The sequence below is a fragment of the Ranitomeya variabilis genome, chromosome 1 (genome assembly GCF_051348905.1).
Source record: "Ranitomeya variabilis isolate aRanVar5 chromosome 1, aRanVar5.hap1, whole genome shotgun sequence".
In the NCBI taxonomy this organism is placed as follows: domain Eukaryota; kingdom Metazoa; phylum Chordata; class Amphibia; order Anura; family Dendrobatidae; genus Ranitomeya; species Ranitomeya variabilis.
The window spans coordinates 975,062,655-975,081,727 of record NC_135232.1 but is presented as its reverse complement, the minus strand read 5'-3'; the positions used below and the strand labels follow the sequence as shown (position 1 = coordinate 975,081,727).

Below are 19,073 nucleotides of genomic sequence, written 5' to 3'. Positions count from 1 at the left end.
TGACAATCCAACACAATGGGCAGCACTTTGAACACATTTTATAAGTGGTCATAAACTTGTAAATAACTCATGAAAGAATAAACTTACCTTAAAACCAAGCACAACATTGTTTTTCTTGTGAAATTCTCAATAAGTTTGATGTGTCACATGACCCTCTTCCCATTGAAAAAAGTAAATTTGGATGCATAATGGCTGAATTCAAAATGGCTGCCATGGTCACCACTCATATTGAAAAGTTTTCCCCTCCCATATACTTGCAGCGCCCCAGAGTCCTGGTCGTTGCAGTACTGATGCTACGCCGCTAAGGGGGGCTATGGTACGTCTGATGGCACTGAAGGAGTTCACCTAACCAGGTATCACAGACACCAACACACTTTACAGTCTGGCCTCCAGGGGGAGCTAAGGGTACTATGTATTAGGCCACTCCTCACAGTCTGGTAAAACTGGGGGTTAGATAGGAAGTTAGGGAGAAGCTGACTGGGTTGGAACCAGGCAACATCCTGTGGCAGAGGGTGTTGCAGGGGAAGATTCAGGGGGGTCCCTGTCAGGGGTGGGATCCTGACAGAGGCCTAGCGAACAGAGAGAACGTTACGGGACCGCGCCTGCACCTGATCGCGGCGGTACCCTAAGAAAGGACAAGAAGCGAGGCTTATTGTGCTGAGTGAGAAACAAGATCAACGCAACAAGGAGAAACACCAGTAGGAGTCGTGCTGTAAGACGAGGCAACATCCTACTGAGGCGCGTAGCCGGTGGCCGGAACGCCGAGGAAGTATTGAGCTCCAGGCCTTACTTCAAACCTACGGCAGGACAGTCAGTTATAGGCAGGCTGTCTCACTCAAATCACCTAAGAAGACATAGGGGGCAACAGTTGGAGACGGGCGACACTAGGGTCCCGGAAGACCTCCGAGCCTACCCGTCATACGGGTGCGTCCTAGCCATATCATCTGGGGGACGAAGCAGAACATCAGAATCGAGTTGTGAGGGAACTTCAGAAACAGACACAACAGTTGTGGGGACTATCCCGTAAGCACAGCAGGGGAGGACCACAACACTCAAGCGCTAGAAGGTAGGCACAGATTTCCACCTGCAAAGGGAACTCTGGAGGTGCCATCGGACTGGCTGAAATTGCGCAGCCCGGTTAACCGTATTCCGGATTGAGGATCCTGAAGCCTTCAGTAAAGAGGTAAAGAGACTGCAACCTGGTGTCCTCGTTATTTACTGCGACCTGCACCTCGCCATAACATCATCACCACCCACACCTTTCATTGGACGCCCCTCAGCAGGGTCACGGACCGGGTCTAGCCACCGTGACAACCCCAGAACAGAGACTCAGAGGCCCGGTACCGGGTACCCCTCGGCCCTGCGGCAGTGGGGGCGCTGCATACTAAGGTGCCACAAACAGGAAGTTGATATCACCAACCATTCCCATTTTATTTAGGTGTATCCATATACATGGCCCACCCTATATGATAAACCATGCTTACTTTTCTTCAATATCAGAAGATGTTTAGTAGTGCCATCAGCTCAGAACTGGTAGCAACCAGTGGGTGCCAGCTACACCCATCTATTGTTCAGAGAAGTAAGAAGTGAGTTTCAAGAAAAAATTGTAGCCAAAAAGCTATACCTTTGACATGAAACCAAGGCTAAGTGATTCAACTATGCATGAAAACTTAAAGGAAACCTGTCACCAGAAAAAACGCTCTTAATCTGCAGATGTGGGGTTAATCTGCAGGTTAATATCATTATTAACCTGCTTGGCACCCTCATTTAGCCTAACGCTGCAGGGAGAAAATGAACTTTATTCCCCCTGCAGTGTTCCTGCTTCAGTCATTGCTATTAAGTATAGAGAGCAGTCGCTGTAATCTCGCCCTCTACACTGACAGGTGGCCCCAATGCTGAGCCAGTGTCAGTCAGTGCAGGGGTGAGGTTACAGCCATCGCTCTGTATTCCCAGCACCGGCGCCGCCCCCATGACTGAAACCGTAATGCTGCAGAGGCGATAAAATACATTTTATCCCAGCAGCATTCAGATAAGTGAGGGTGCCAGGCAGGTTAATACTGCTATAAACCTGCAGATTAACTTCATATCTGCAGGTTAATAGCATTTTTTTCTGGTGACAGGTTCCCTTTAAGAACTGGGATGCAGAAAAATGTTAACAGGTGCTCAGGACTGATGAGTCAAAATGTTATATACCTAGCTGTATTTCTATGCAGCGGAACGCTCCAGTCTCGAGCGCAGGCGGCAGTGCTGGGTATTGAGGCGCGAGTTTCTCGCATTGCACTCGCAAGTGTGACCTCGACCTTAGAAGTAGAATGGTGGAGGTTCCTTGCATGTTTGGGGCATGTTATTGGTATCCTCAATGCTGAGAAAGAGAGGAAGATACCATCAGGGAGGCATCTGATTGGCTTCAATTTTTTTTCTACACCAAGAAAATTAACTCATACAGTCATTAGGAACTAGCTTTAAAAAAAGGAAAGACAAGGCGTCCTAAAAGTAGTCATATGGCCCCACAGAGGTCTTAAAATTACTGTAACAAATCTGTCTGTGATTCCATGAAGGAGCAGAAGGATTTGTGGTTATTTTTCCAAGATGTTGGGAACTTCACTGCCAAGTTCCAAGTTATAGAGGATGACTTAAAGATAACTGAAGGTACAACCACAGGGGCCCTCAGCAAACCGGAGGACGGGGGTTCTGAAGAATCTAATATGAATGGCACTGTGCTCGGCACTCCCATAAGAATGAATAGAGTGGCAATGTGCATCATTGACCTCCACTTAAATTATAGGAGACTCTTCAGAACCCAGATTCACAGGGTGGCTGCTTGCCCCAGCGGTTGGATAGCCACAGATAGGGGATCATTTTCAAATTTGAGAATAACTCTCTAAGGATGGATTCTGCACTTATTACAGTATCAGGCTTAAAAGAGAACTGTTCAAAATACATCTGTCATGAGAATGTAAGTGATTGTGGAAGTGTGAAATAAAAATAACATTTTTTTCACTGTCTGGATGTGCTGAATAATTAATATATTACCTCTAAAATGGTACAGTACATTATAAAATTAGGCAGCAAGGATTTTATAACCTAAAAGACACATAAGTCAGACACTTAGTCCATCACTCAGTAGGTGACCACTGAGGCTATTGATTGGCTGCAGCAGTCACATGCTAGTATAGAATGTCACAGCGGACAATCTGTCAACAAAGAAATGGCAGGAGACCATAGAAGCATCTGCCCTGTAATGGCGGGGGATTCGCTGTTGCTATTTTAACACATTTTCACCTCCCTTTTTAAAAAAAGAGTCAAACAACTCCTCTCAACTAGTGACTTTTGAATGTGTCTGCAATAGAGTTCGGAGTCAGTAGAAGCTGGTTTAGGAGCGAACCGGATTCTGGTAATCTAGACTTGACCTGGGTGGTGAATAAGGAATAAGGAATAAGGAAGAGATTTTATCCGTCAGCCTCTCCCCTCTAATCACTGAAGTCAAAGGGAACCTGTCACCGTGAAAATCCACTCGAATCTGCAGGTACCATGTTATGGACCAGGGTGAGCTAAGCAGACTGATATATAGTGTCAGTATAACCTGAGTTTTCATCATTTTCTCCTGCTGTTTCTGGGATTTTGGGTCCAGTAGGCGGTTCAATTAGTGATTGACAGCTTTCTCTGTTTGCACTTATACAAAGAAATCGGTCACTGATAAGACCGCCCAACGGACTGAAAACCCCAGAAAGAGCCGAGCTTTAAATGATGAAAACTCAACTCAAAACTATATATCAATCAGCTCAGCTCCCCCTGCTCTATAACATGGTGCCTCCAGATTGGATGGCATTTTCATGGAGACAGCTTCCCTTTAAGAATACTTTAGAGCTGATGATTGTAGTGGATCTGCTGAATGACGGGGCTCAACCCGAAATTCATCATCTTGGTGTCCAACAGGATAAATGAGAAACCTTTCCCTGCCGGATAACTTAACACTTTAGGATTATAAGTCAGATACATTTGAAATGAACCTTTTTCTTGTGACAAACGTTCTTTAAATGTAATTCACCATGAATAAAATATAGTAACATTCTAGGTATAAATGAAAGTGTAGGTTTAAGCAGATCTCATTGTGCACACACATCCGGTCAGGATATCGGTGTATTTACCAAAGTGACCAACCAATGTTTAAGTAATGTTTAGGGTAATGGCGTACACCATCCATCTCTGCCCCTTGTTATACATGACAGCATTGACGTATTTACTACCCTACATTTACTCCTCAGAGCTGCGGTCTAGCAGCTTCCTTATACTATTGACGGAGTGTGTTGATTTTCTATAGCAAATTAACCCTGAACAAGCACAAACGTCCACTAATAGCACGGTTAGCTAATCTCCGGCTATTACTTAAATGTTTTATAGGTAATCTCTGGCTATTACTTACATGCTGTGTAGGTTACGTGAATGGACTAATGATGACCACAGTAGGACAGGGGACTGAAGTGTCCTCTCTCGTCGGTCTGAGGTGCATGTAAGCAGTTCACTTTTTTAGACTTTTGGGATACACTATGAAAAGTTTCTATGTGATTATTTTTTGTTGTGATAATTTATTCTGCATTTGTTTCTTACTTTGATGTAAAATGCGGAACATTTTTCTAAATGCAAACAACTCAAAAAATGACAATTTGTTTATTTTTCCACTTGGGGAACAAAAATACAAGGAAATAAACAGCACCATGTGCACTATTGGATTATTTTCTCCTTGAAGCTTATTCAAAGAGCATTTGAAGTTGTTTTTCATGTAGATTTTGGAGCAGAAGATGCTCTAAAATTTAGATAAACAAACTCCTTGTGAACAAACCCTTGAGGTACAGCCTCTTTTTGGCATTTTATAATGATATTGTGTTTATTGAGTCAAGCAGAATTATAGATAATATGGATAGAACTAACGAAGAATGTTATTTGGATATGGTTTTGATTGCTAAATTATTTCAAATATGACTAACAGTTTAATTTTTTTCTATATCAGTAGATTTTCCAGATGTAGCTGAAATTAAAAAAAAAAAAGTGATCATAAGATTCTATTGGCCACAGCGTGTTGTCTGTGATTTTCCATAGCACTGCATATGCATTATGGTTCCTATAATATAGAGTCATACACACATACCGGCTTTTGAGAGTTAATTAGAAACCCAGTGTATATCCTACTATGTGCGTATATTGTCATTACTTGCTTTTCTTACATTCAGTGGATTTTTTCTAATTATGCTCGCTATAAAAATGTACTGACTCTATCTGCCAATCCCAAGAAGATAAAAAAATAAACAGCAGTGAAACTTGTAACTTTGGCATAAATTCTGAACAGAATGGAAATCATGTAAACTCAAAACACATGCACATTTGAAAGGATAGAGACGATAGATAGATACATAGATGATGGAGAGATAGATAGATGATAGAGAGATAGATAGATAGATAGATAGATAGATAGATAATAGATAGATAGATAGATAGATAGATAGATAGATAGATAGATAGATAGATACAGTACATAGATAGGTAGATAGATAATAGATAGATGATAGATAGATAGATAGATAGATAGATAGATAGATAGATAAAAGAGACAGATAGATAATAGAGATAGATAGATAGATAGATAGATAGATAGATAGATAGATAGATAGATAATAGAGATAGATAAAAGAGATAGATAGATAATAGAGATAGATAGATGATAGATAATAGATAGATAGATAATAGAGATAGATTGATTGATAGATAATCGATAGATAATAGATAGATATATAGATAGATAGATGATGTATAGATAGATGATAGATAGAAAGACAGACAGATAGATGAATAGATAGATAGATAGAAAGATCTATAGATAGATGATAGATATAGATATGAGATAGATAAATTTGAGATAGAAAGATAAAATATAATAGATAAATCTGAAAAATTAGATATAGATAGATGTGAGTAATAGCTAGTTATTTTATTGGATACGATTATCTTTCCAATAAATGTCATTAACTCTGCGTATACTGTCATGCTGTATGCTTCCATAGTACGGTGCTGGGAGACTATAGTTACCATCTATATGACTGTGATGGAAAAACAATATTGACACAATGTGGAATAAAGAGCTGTTTGTACAGTCAGATGGGTGCAGCCCACATTAACCCCACAGTCAGTGACCTCTTGGAATAGTCAGAAGTGACATCTTCCAGCCAAGCAGCCAGTCCACCCAATAAATAATATCAGAGCACAACTTACAGCTTCCTTATGTGCTGTAGAAAGTCCCCCTCATTCTTCTCCAGCTGACAGTCCACATTCTCCTGGTGCACCTTCCCCAGCAGCAGCATGCACTAGTCCTGCTCATACATTGATGTACTGACCATAGAGACTCCTACAGTGGGAGCAGATCTGTTCCTCTGCTCTGAGAACTGCTAATTAAAGTGGTTGGGAGTGAGGGGCGCAGAGGAAGGAGCCAGTCAGTGCTCGGGCTGCTGCTGCCAGTCACTCCTCCTCCAGCCCCTGCAAGGTGAGGAGCATCCTGTAGTGTCTGGCACTCAGCACTTGGGTGCCGCACCTTCTCTACTCCTGGAGCTCTTCTCCTTCCTCATCATTGTGCTAGTTTTCATCTCTTCACCAAAAGGTCTTATTGTCTTCCTTAACCCTTTCAGTGGCTGCACTTCTGCACAGTGTCTGTCTACTGTGGTGCAATCTATTTCTATGCTGTGTCCCTAATACCTGCTGTTAGGGCTGCTGCAATAGTAGCAACACTTGAGAGAAAAATAGCAATTTAGCTAAAATACCATTAATATTTTAGGATTGGGTTTTCTTAGTTTTGTCATTAACCTTCAGTTTGTAAATATTGCAATTACATCAAATCCCATTTACTTCGCATATCCTGTGTGTTAATAAAAAATGCATAACAGATAACGTGGTCGCTAGGTATTTTTAGACCTGAGTTTCAGACTTACAGTTCCTGCTAACAGCTTATTTTGCTGGGGGGGGGAGCAGCTAACCAGGCATTTTTCCTTCAGTGGCCAATTCAGTTAATTTATCAATGCAATTACTGCTTCTGTCCACCAGAAGAGCCTTTCCTACAGAGTGGCTTTCCATTCTTTTTATAGGATTCTCCATGAGAGGGTTTCCCTCCCTATAAGGGCTATATGCTATAAATAGGGCATATTGACAAGGGCTGTGTTAATGGGAAAAACTCCTTAATGCAGGAGTATCAAACTCAAATACACAGATGGCTAAAATTAAAACTGGGACACAGTTGTAGGCCAAGCTTGATATTTCTTTAAAAAAAAACTTTACAATGGAGGAAGTGTTTCCATATAATCAAACAATGAACCTTTTCATATGGAAACAAACTTAAAGGGGGTGTCCCACAAACAATGTACATTTTAATTAATTGATCTTAAGTCACATCATATAATAGGAGAGCATTGTATATTTCATCACGGGCAAGGGCATACATATCATGCCTCATAGCAAAAGTTTAAATTGTGCCCCTCCCTTAAAAAAATCTTTAATATTTGATGGGGTCACAGAAGATCATATCTCACAACTTTGCAGCCCTTATTGAAGCCCGTAGATTTCCTTTTCATTGCCCCCCATAAAGCATGATGCCAACAAACTTGCCCCCAAACACAGTATGATACCGCCACAGTGAATTCCTCTACAGTAACCTCCACACACACAGTACGATGACCCTACTGTAGCCCTCCTCCGCCCCCTAGTCAAAGCATGGCGACCCCAACACAGTATGATGCCCCAACTGTGATCTCCACACAAACTTCCACACAGGATATTGGGCCCCAGATAGTCATCAACACAGAATAATGGACCCCACATAGTCTTCCATACCATATAATGGGCCTAACATAGTCCTCGATACAGTATAATGGGCCCCATATAGTTTTACATGCAGTATAATGGCCCCCATATTGTCCTCCATATAGAATAATTGGCCCACATAGTCCTCCATATAGTATAATAGGCCCCGCATACTCCTCCATACAGAATAATGGGCCCCATATAATCCTCCATACAGCATAATGTCTCCACATAGTCCTCCATTCAGTATAATGAGCCCCACATGTTCCTCTATATGGAATAATAGCCCCACATAGTCCTCCATGCAGTAACATGAGCCCTTAATTAAAAAAAAATAAATACATCTCTTTATTCCCCCCTGCTGTGGACTTGGATGGGAGAGCTCTGAAGTGCATTACTGCTTGGCACAGCAGACATGTAATAGTGATACCGTGGTACCCGCTGCGCTAAGATGTTAGATGCAGAGGCACAATGCATCATTGCTTTCAACTGTATCGGCATCCAGGATGCAGTAGAAAGTGTGAATCTTGGTTGGGGGGGCGGGTTGCGTGCCGACGTCACAAGCCAAATATAATCACACGGTACGACACATTTAGCCCATTGTCAGAGTCTGCCATGTATGCTTCAAGTGGTTCTCCTTTTCACCTTTTACGTGGTATTACCTTCAAAATAGAAGTCAATGCCAGTAAAAAAGCTTGAAGGGGACAACCGCTTTAATGTACACAACTTTAATGTTATACAGCATGTTATCCAACTATTCTATCCAACTCTTCAGTTGGATTAAATTATAAATACTTGACCTACCTATAGGAGGTGTCATATATGTGTCTATATATATATGTATATACAGTGGGGCAAAAAAGTATTTAGTCAGTCAGCAATAGTGCAAGTTCCACCACTTAAAAAGATGAGAGGCGTCTGTAATTTACATCATAGGTGGACCTCAACTATGGAAGACAAACTGAGAAACAAAAATCCAGAAAATCACATTGTCTGTTTTTTTATCATTTTATTTGCATATTATGGTGGAAAATAAGTATTTGGTCAGAAACAAAATTTCATCTCAATACTTTGTAATACATCCTTTGTTGGCAATGACAGAGGTCAAACGTTTTCTGTAAGTCTTCACAAGGTTGCCACACACTGTTGTTGGTATGTTGGCCCATTCCTCCATGCAGATCTCCTCTAGAGCAGTGATGTTTTTGGCTTTTCGCTTGGCAACACGGACTTTCAACTCCCTCCAAAGGTTTTCTATAGGGTTGAGATCTGGAGACTGGCTAGGCCACTCCAGGACCTTGAAATGCTTCTTACGAAGCCACTCCTTCGTTGCCCTGGCGGTGTGCTTTGGATCATTGTCATGTTGAAAGACCCAGCCACGTTTCATCTTCAATGCCCTTGCTGATGGAAGGAGGTTTGCACTCAAAATCTCACGATACATGGCCCCATTCATTCTTTCATGTACCCGGATCAGTCGTCCTGGCCCCTTTGCAGAGAAACAGCCCCAAAGCATGATGTTTCCACCACCATGCTTTACAGTAGGTATGGTGTTTGATGGATGCAACTCAGTATTCTTTTTCCTCCAAACACGACAAGTTGTGTTTCTACCAAACAGTTCCAGTTTGGTTTCATCAGACCATAGGACATTCTCCCAAAACTCCTCTGGATCATCCAAATGCTCTCTAGCAAACTTCAGACGGGCCCGGACATGTACTGGCTTAAGCAGTGGGACACGTCTGGCACTGCAGGATCTGAGTCCATGGTGGCGTAGTGTGTTACTTATGGTAGGCCTTGTTACATTGGTCCCAGCTCTCTGCGGTTCATTCACTAGGTCCCCCCGCGTGGTTCTGGGATTTTTGCTCACCGTTCTTGTGATCATTCTGACCCCACGGGGTGGGATTTTGCGTGGAGCCCCAGATCGAGGGAGATTATCAGTGGTCTTGAATGTCTTCCATTTTCTAATTATTGCTCCCATTGTTGATTTCTTCACTCCAAGCTGGTTGGCTATTGCAGATTCAGTCTTCCCAGCCTGGTGCAGGGCTACAATTTTGTTTCTGGTGTCCTTTGACAGCTCTTTGGTCTTCACCATAGTGGAGTTTGGAGTCAGACTGTTTGAGGGTGTGCACAGGTGTCTTTTTATACTGATAACAAGTTTAAACAGGTACCATTACTACAGGTAATGAGTGGAGGAAAGAGGAGACTCTTAAAGAAGAAGTTACAGGTCTGTGAGAGCCAGAAATCTTGATTGTTTGTTTCTGACCAAATACTTATTTTCCACCATAATATGCAAATAAAATGATAAAAAAACAGACAATGTGATTTTCTGGATTTTTTTTTCTCAGTTTGTCTCCCATAGTTGAGGTCTACCTATGATGTAAATTACAGACGCCTCTCATCTTTTTAAGTGGTGGAACTTGCACTATTGCTGACTGACTAAATACTTTTTTGCCCCACTGTATATATATCTCAAAAAACGTAGCGTAGGCGGAGCATAAGGGAGGAAGTACGCAGCCTAAGGCCGGCGTCACACTTGGCGTAAGACAATATGCCACGTATTATACGTCCGTACTACGGCCGTAATACGGAGAAATGTTCCCAAAATAGTGATCCGTAGTCAGGGTGTGTCAGCGTATTTTGCGCATGGCATCCTCCGTATGTAATCCGTATGGCATCCTTACTGCGAGATTTTCACGCAGGCTTGCAAAACCGACATCTAATGGATTTATGTGCTCAAATGTTCATTAAAACATATATACAGTATATATATATATATATATGTCATTGAGACACATATATATATATTCTGTATTTAGATTTCATTCAGCGCGATATCTGTGAACAGCCGGTAATTCAATTGCCGGCTTTTCATTTCTCCTGCACAAACCAGACAGGATATGAGACATGGTTTACTGTTGTGAATTTGCTTTTTGGCTCCCTCTAGTGGTTACTAGTGATTTGACTCTGGGTATGTCAGTCATCCCTTGTATGCTCACCTGGGCCGTTAGTTCAGGGGTGTTGCTATATAAGCTCCCTGGACCTTCAGTTCAATGCCTGGCAACGTTGTAATCAGAGCTAATCTGTTGTGCTCTTGTCTACTGATCCTGGTTCCTGCTAGATTAAGCTAAGTCTGCTTTCTTGCTTTTTGCTATTTGTTTTTGTTTGCATTTTTGTCCAGCTTGTACATTATCTGTATCCTAACCTTGCTGGAAGCTCTAGGGAGGCTGGAGTTCTCCCCCGGGCCGTTAGACGGTTCGGGGGTTCTTGAATTTCCAGTGTGGATTTTTGATAGGGTTTTTGTTGACCATATAAGTTATCTTACTACATTCTGCTATTAGTAAGTGGGCCTCTCTTTGCTAAACCTAGTTCATCTCTGTGTTTGTCATTTCCTCTTACCTCACCGTTATTATTTGTGGGGGGCTTGTATCCAACTTTTGGGGTCTATTCTCTGGAGGCAAGAGAGGTCTTTGTTTTCCTCTTCTAGGGGTAGTTAGTCCTCCGGCTGGCGCGAGACATCTAGCGACCAACGTAGGCATGTTCCCCGGCTACTTCTAGTGTTGGCGTTAGGAGTAGATATATGGTCAACCCAGTTACCACTGCCCTATGAGCTGGATTTTTGTACTTCGCAGACTTACTTGTTCCTCTGAGACCCTCGCCATTGGGGTCATAACAGTTTGCCAGGCCAGTATTAAATGTTAAATGCATTGCAGAAGCGGGATTATAAGAAAGAAAATTCTGAGTTTTTTTTTCCTTTTTCTCATTTTTTTTTTCTTTTCCCCTTTACCTCTGAGTGGCTTGTGTTTGCTGCAGACATGAATGTCCAGACCTTGATTACAGGTGTGGACCAGCTTACTGCTCGTGTGCAGGGCATACAAGATTATGTTTTCAGAAATCCTATGTCAGAACCTAAGATACCGATTCCTGAACTGTTTTCCGGAGACCGATTTAAATTTAGAAATTTCAGGAATAATTGTAAATTGTTTTTGTCCTTGAGACCCTGTTCATCTGGAGACTCCGCTCAGCAAGTGAAAATTGTTATTTCTTTTTTACGGGGCGACCCTCAGGATTGGGCCTTCTCACTGGCGCCAGGAGATCCGGCATTGGCTGATATTGATGCGTTTTTTCTGGCGCTCGGTTTGCTTTATGAGGAACCCAATCTTGAGATTCAGGCAGAAAAAGCCTTGCTGGCTATGTCTCAGGGCCAGGACGAGGCTGAAGTGTATTGCCAAAAATTTCGGAAATGGTCCGTGCTGACCCAGTGGAACGAGTGTGCATTGGCTGCAAATTTCAGAAATGGCCTTTCTGAAGCCATTAAGAATGTGATGGTGGGTTTTCCCATTCCCACAGGTCTGAATGATTCCATGGCCCTGGCAATTCAAATCGACCGGCGGTTGCGGGAGCGAAAAACCGCAAATTCCCTCATGGTGTTGTCTGAACAGGCACCTGATTTAATGCAATGTGATAGAATCCTGTCTAGAAATGAGCGGAAAATTCATAGACGCCAGAATGGCTTGTGTTACTACTGTGGTGATTCTACACATGTTATCTCAGCATGCTCTAAACGTCTTACTAGGGTTGTTAGTCCTGTCGCCATTGGTAATTTGCAACCTAAATTTATTCTATCTGTAACTTTGATTTGCTCACTGTCATCGTATCCTGTCATGGCGTTTGTAGACTCAGGTGCTGCCCTGAGTCTGATGGATCTGTCATTTGCCAAGCGCTGCGGTTTTGTTCTGGAGCCATTAGAAAATCCTATCCCTCTTAGGGGTATTGATGCTACGCCTTTGGCAAAAAATAAACCGCAGTTTTGGACACAGGTTACCATGTGCATGACTCCCGAACATCGGGAGGTGATACGTTTTCTTGTTCTGCATAAGATGCATGATTTGGTTGTTTTGGGTTTGCCATGGTTACAGACCCATAATCCAGTCTTGGACTGGAAGGCAATGTCGGTGTCAAGTTGGGGCTGCCATGGAATTCATGGAGATTCCCTGCCCTTGTCTATTGCTTCTTCTACGCCTTCGGAAGTTCCGGCGTATTTGTCTGATTATCAGGATGTCTTCAGCGAGTCTAAGTCCAGTGCACTGCCTCCTCATAGGGAATGTGACTGTGCAATAGATTTGATTCCTGGCAGTAAGTTTCCTAAGGGGAGACTGTTTAATTTGTCGGTACCTGAACATACCGCGATGCGTTCATATATCAAAGAGTCTCTTGAGAAGGGGCATATCCGTCCTTCTTCTTCCCCTCTTGGTGCGGGATTCTTTTTTGTGGCCAAAAAGGATGGATCTTTGAGGCCTTGTATTGACTATCGGCTTTTAAACAAGATCACTGTCAAATTTCAGTATCCTTTGCCGTTGTTGTCAGACTTGTTTGCCCGGATTAAAGGTGCCAGGTGGTTCACCAAGATAGACCTTCGTGGTGCGTACAACCTTGTGCGCATTAAGCAAGGCGATGAATGGAAAACCGCATTCAATACGCCCGAAGGTCATTTTGAGTACTTGGTGATGCCATTTGGGCTCTCTAATGCACCTTCAGTTTTTCAGTCCTTCATGCATGACATTTTCCGGAAGTATCTGGATAAATTTTTGATTGTTTATCTGGATGATATTCTGTTTTTTTCTGATGATTGGGACTCGCATGTGGAGCAGGTCAGGATGGTTTTTAAGATTTTGCATGAAAATTCTTTGTTTGTTAAAGGCTCAAAGTGTCTCTTTGGTGTACAGAGGGTTCCCTTTTTGGAGTTCATTTTTTCCCCTTCTGCTGTGGAGATGGACCCAGTCAAGGTCCGAGCTATTCATGATTGGACTCAACCCTCGTCAGTTAAGAGTCTTCAGAAGTTCTTGGGTTTTGCTAACTTCTACCGTCGTTTTATCGCAAATTTTTCTAGCGTTGTTAAACCATTGACGGATATGACCAAGAAAGGCTCTGATGTAGCTAACTGGGCTCCTGCTGCCGTGGAGGCTTTCCAGGAGTTGAAACGCCGGTTTATTTTGGCGCCTGTTTTGTGCCAACCTGACACCTCACTTCCCTTTCAGGTGGAGGTGGATGCTTCGGAGATTGGGGCAGGGGCCGTTTTGTCACAGAGAGGCCCTGGTTGCTCTACTATGAGACCTTGTGCCTTTTTCTCCAGGAAGTTTTTGCCGGCAGAGCGAAATTATGATGTGGGCAATCGGGAGTTGTTGGCCATGAAGTGGGCATTTGAGGAGTGGCGTCATTGGCTCGAGGGTGCTAAGCATCGTGTGGTGGTCTTGACTGATCACAAAAATCTGATGTATCTCGAGTCTGCTAAACGCCTGAATCCTAGACAGGCCCGCTGGTCATTGTTTTTCTCCCGTTTTGACTTTGTGGTCTCGTATTTACCAGGTTCTAAGAATGTGAAGGCCGATGCTCTGTCTAGGAGCTTTGTGCCTGATGCTCCTGGAGTCGTTGAACCTGTGGGTATTCTTAAGGAAGGAGTTATTTTGTCAGCTATTTCTCCTGATCTGCGGCGTGTGTTGCAGAGATTTCAGGCTGGTAGGCCTGACTCTTGTCCATCTGACAGATTGTTTGTGCCTGCTAAATGGACCAGCAGAGTCATTTCCGAGGTTCATTCCTCAGTGTTGGCAGGGCACCCGGGGATTTTTGGCACCAGAGATCTGGTGGCCAGGTCCTTTTGGTGGCCTTCCTTGTCAAGGGATGTGCGGTCATTTGTGCAGTCCTGTGGAACTTGTGCTCGAGCTAAGCCTTGCTGTTCTCGTGCCAGCGGGTTGCTCTTGCCCTTGCCTGTCCCGAAGAGACCTTGGACACACATCTCTATGGATTTCATTTCTGATCTTCCGGTGTCTCAGGGCATGTCTGTCATCTGGGTGATATGTGATCGTTTCTCCAAGATGGTCCATTTGGTTCCTTTGCCTAAGCTGCCCTCCTCTTCTGATCTGGTTCCTGTGTTCTTCCAGAACGTGGTTCGTTTGCACGGCATTCCTGAGAATATTGTGTCGGACAGAGGATCCCAGTTTGTTTCCAGGTTCTGGCGATCCTTTTGTGGTAGGATGGGCATTGATTTGTCGTTTTCGTCCGCTTTTCATCCCCAGACTAACGGACAAACGGAGCGAACTAACTTGACTCTGGAGGCTTATTTGAGGTGTTTTGTCTCTTCTGATCAGGATGATTGGGTGACCTTCTTGCCGTTGGCTGAATTTGCCCTTAATAATCGGGCTAGTTCCGCCAACTTGGTTTCGCCATTTTTCTGCAACTCTGGTTTCCATGCTCGTTTTTCCTCGGGACATGTGGAGCCTTCTGACTGTCCTGGGTTGGATTCTGTGGTGGATAGGTTGCAGCGGATCTGGAGTCATGTGGTGGACAACTTGAAGTTGTCACAGGAGAAGGCTCAGCGTTTTGCCAACCGCCGCCGCGGTGTGGGTCCCCGACTTCGCGTTGGGGATTTGGTATGGCTGTCTTCTCGATTTGTTCCTATGAAGGTCTCCTCTCCCAAATTTAAGCCTCGCTTCATTGGTCCTTACAAGATATTGGAAATCCTTAATCCTGTATCCTTTCACCTGGATCTTCCGGTGTCGTTTGCCATTCACAACGTATTTCATAGGTCCTTGTTGCGGCGGTACGTTGTGCCTGTGGTCCCTTCTGTGGAGCCTCCTGCTCCGGTGTTGGTTGAGGGCGAGTTGGAGTACGTGGTGGAGAAGATCTTAGATTCTCGTCTCTCCAGGCGGAGGCTTCAGTACCTGGTCAAGTGGAAGGGCTATGGTCAGGAGGATAATTCCTGGGTGGTCGCCTCTGATGTGCATGCGGCCGATTTAGTTTGTGCCTTTCACGCCGCTCATCCTGATCGCCCTGGTGGTCTTGGTGAGGGTTCGGTGACCCCTCACTAAGGGAAGGGTACTGTTGTGAATTTGCTTTTTGGCTCCCTCTAGTGGTTACTAGTGATTTGACTCTGGGTATGTCAGTCATCCCTTGTATGCTCACCTGGGCCGTTAGTTCAGGGGTGTTGCTATATAAGCTCCCTGGACCTTCAGTTCAATGCCTGGCAACGTTGTAATCAGAGCTAATCTGTTGTGCTCTTGTCTACTGATCCTGGTTCCTGCTAGATTAAGCTAAGTCTGCTTTCTTGCTTTTTGCTATTTGTTTTTGTTTGCATTTTTGTCCAGCTTGTACATTATCTGTATCCTAACCTTGCTGGAAGCTCTAGGGAGGCTGGAGTTCTCCCCCCGGGCTGTTAGACGGTTCGGGGGTTCTTGAATTTCCAGTGTGGATTTTTGATAGGGTTTTTGTTGACCATATAAGTTATCTTACTACATTCTGCTATTAGTAAGTGGGCCTCTCTTTGCTAAACCTAGTTCATCTCTGTGTTTGTCATTTCCTCTTACCTCACCGTTATTATTTGTGGGGGGCTTGTATCCAACTTTTGGGGTCTATTCTCTGGAGGCAAGAGAGGTCTTTGTTTTCCTCTTCTAGGGGTAGTTAGTCCTCCGGCTGGCGCGAGACATCTAGCGACCAACGTAGGCATGTTCCCCGGCTACTTCTAGTGTTGGTGTTAGGAGTAGATATATGGTCAACCCAGTTACCACTGCCCTATGAGCTGGATTTTTGTACTTCGCAGACTTACTTGTTCCTCTGAGACCCTCGCCATTGGGGTCATAACAGTTTACATACAGTAAACCATCTCATATCCCCATTTTTTTTGCATATTCCACACTACTAATGTTAGTAGTGTGTATGTGCAAAATTTCAGCGCTGTAGCTGCTAAAATAAAGGGTTAAATGGCGGAAAAAATTGGCGTGGGCTCCCACGCAATTTTCTCCGCCAGAATGGTAAAGCCAGTGACTGAGGGCAGATATTAATAGCCAGGAGAGGGTCCTTGGTTATTGGCCCCCCTGTGGCTAAAAACATCTGCCCCCAGCCACCCCAGAAAAGGCACATCTGGAAGATGCGCCTATTCTGGCACTTGGCCACTCTCTTCCCACTCCCTGTAGCGGTGGGATATGGGGTAATGAAGGGTTAATGTCACCTTGCTATTGTAAGTTGACATTAAGCCAGATTAATATCCATTATTAATCCAATTGTATGAAAGGGTTAAAAAACACACACACACATGATTTAAAAGTATTTTAATGCAATAAACACAGCGGTTGTTTTAATAATTTATTGCTCTCTCAATCCATCAGCAACACCCTCGCTTGGAAAAATAATAAACGCACAAGATACATACCCTCAGCTGAACCGTCACGTCCCACGATGTAATCCATCTGAAGGGGTTAAAATATTTTACAGGCAGGAGCCCTGCAAATGCAGCTGTGCTCCGTGCCTGTAATCCCCGGTGAATGAATGAAATGTAGGTCATTGACCTACATTTCCTTCAGTCGCGGTGATGCGCCCCCTGGTGGATGTCCTCATATGACCTGGAGCGTGGGAAAAAGTTCCCAGGCTGCAGTTCATGAGAACATCCAGCAGGGGCGCATCACCGCGACTCAATGTAAGTATAGATCACTGCTTTGCTTTCAGCACCCGGGGATTACAGGCACGAGCGAGTGGTTTATCGCAGCTCGTGCCTGTAATATTAGTTAACCCCTTCAGATGGATTTCCTCGTTGGATGTGATAGGACATCAGAAGGTATGTATATTGTGTGTTTATTATTTTTCCAAGCGAGGGTGTTGCTGATGGATTGAGAGAGCAATAAATTATTAAAACAACCGCTGTGTTTATTGCATTAAAATACTTTTAAATCATGTGTGTGTGTGTTTTTTAACCCTTTCATACAATTAGATTAATAATGGATAGGTGTCATAATTGACACCTCTCCATTATTAATCTGGCTTAATGTCACCTTACAATAGCAAGGTGACATTAACCCTTCATTACCCCATATCCCACCGCTACAGGGAGTGGGAAGAGAGTGGCCAAGTGCCAGAATAGGCGCATCTTCCAGATGTGCCTTTTCTGGGGTGGCTGGGGGCAGATGTTTGTAGCCAGGGGGGGCCAATAACCATGGACCCTCTCTAGGCTATTAATATCTGCCCTCAGTCACTGGCTTTACCGCTCTGGCGGAGAAAATTGCGCGGGAGCCCACGCCAATTTTTTCCGCCATTTAACCCTTTATTTTAGCAGCTACAGCGCTGAAATTTTGCACATACACACTACTAACATTAGTAGTGTGGAATATGCAAAAAAAATGGGGATATGAGATGGTTTACTGTATGAAAACCATGTCTCATATCCTGTCGGGTTTGGGAAGGAGAAATGAGAAGCCGGCAATTGAATTACCGACTTTTCACTAACACCGCTGCGTATTTCTCGCAAGTCACACTGCTGGTCCGTGTGGAATCCGTATTTTTCTCGCCCCCATAGACTTTCATTGGCGATTTTTTTGCGCAATACGCTGACAAACGCAGCATGCTGCGATTTTGTACGGCCGTAGAAAGCCGTATATTACGGATCCGTAATATACGGCTGATAGGAGCAGCCCCATTGAGAATAATTGTGCCGTATGTTATGCGAGTTTTACGGACGTAGTTTCTGCGCTCTTACGTCCGTAAAACTCGCATGTGTGACGCCGGCCTAACACAGATATTGATTAAAAAACAGAAGCTTCCAAACACATGACATTAACATACGGGCAGTCCAGAATTGTTTAACCCCTTCATAACCATAGGTATTTTTGTTTTTGCATTTTCGATTTTTGCTCCCTTCCCAGAGCCATAAGTTTTTTTATTTTTCCGTCAATATGGCCATGTGAGGGCTTATTTTTTGCGGGATGAGTTGTACTTTTGAACGACACCATTGATTTTAATATATCATATACTGGAAAATGGGGAAAGAATTGCAAGTGTGTTGACATTGCAAAAAAAGTGCAATCCCACAGTGGGTTTTTGTTTTGATTTTTTGATATGTTCACTTAATACTAAAACTGACCTGCCATTATGATTTTCCAGGTCATTATGAGTTCATAGACACCAAACATGTATAGGTTCTTTTTAATCTAAGTGGTAAAAAAAAATCCAATATTTGTTAAAAAAAAAACATTGCGCCATTTTCCCATACCCATTGCATCTCCATTTTTCGTGACTTTTGACTCTGCAGTAATAAAAATGCCTTTAAACATTCTCTCTCTCTCATGTTTCTGGCACTTAGCAAATATGAATAATTATGGTAATTCTAATTGACCTAAAACGGGAAAGGTTTATTCTGATTTCATGTCAGATATTGAGAAAAACATGCATGTATTACAGTGTTTGTAAACTTCTGCTTTCAA

The 19,073-nt window shown here is 43.3% G+C and overlaps 1 protein-coding gene across 1 annotated transcript in view; it reads right to left on the bottom strand.

Annotated features, from left to right (window-relative positions):
• The window catches only part of NPY2R (neuropeptide Y receptor Y2), a 115,896-nt gene extending 109,417 nt beyond the window's left edge, over positions 1–6,479 (bottom strand). The window contains exon 1 of the mRNA XM_077268637.1: positions 6,265–6,479. The gene's annotated coding sequence lies outside the window, so the exon portion shown is untranslated. The remainder of the gene's footprint in view (positions 1–6,264) is intronic.
• Positions 6,480–19,073: the final 12,594 nt, after the last annotated feature.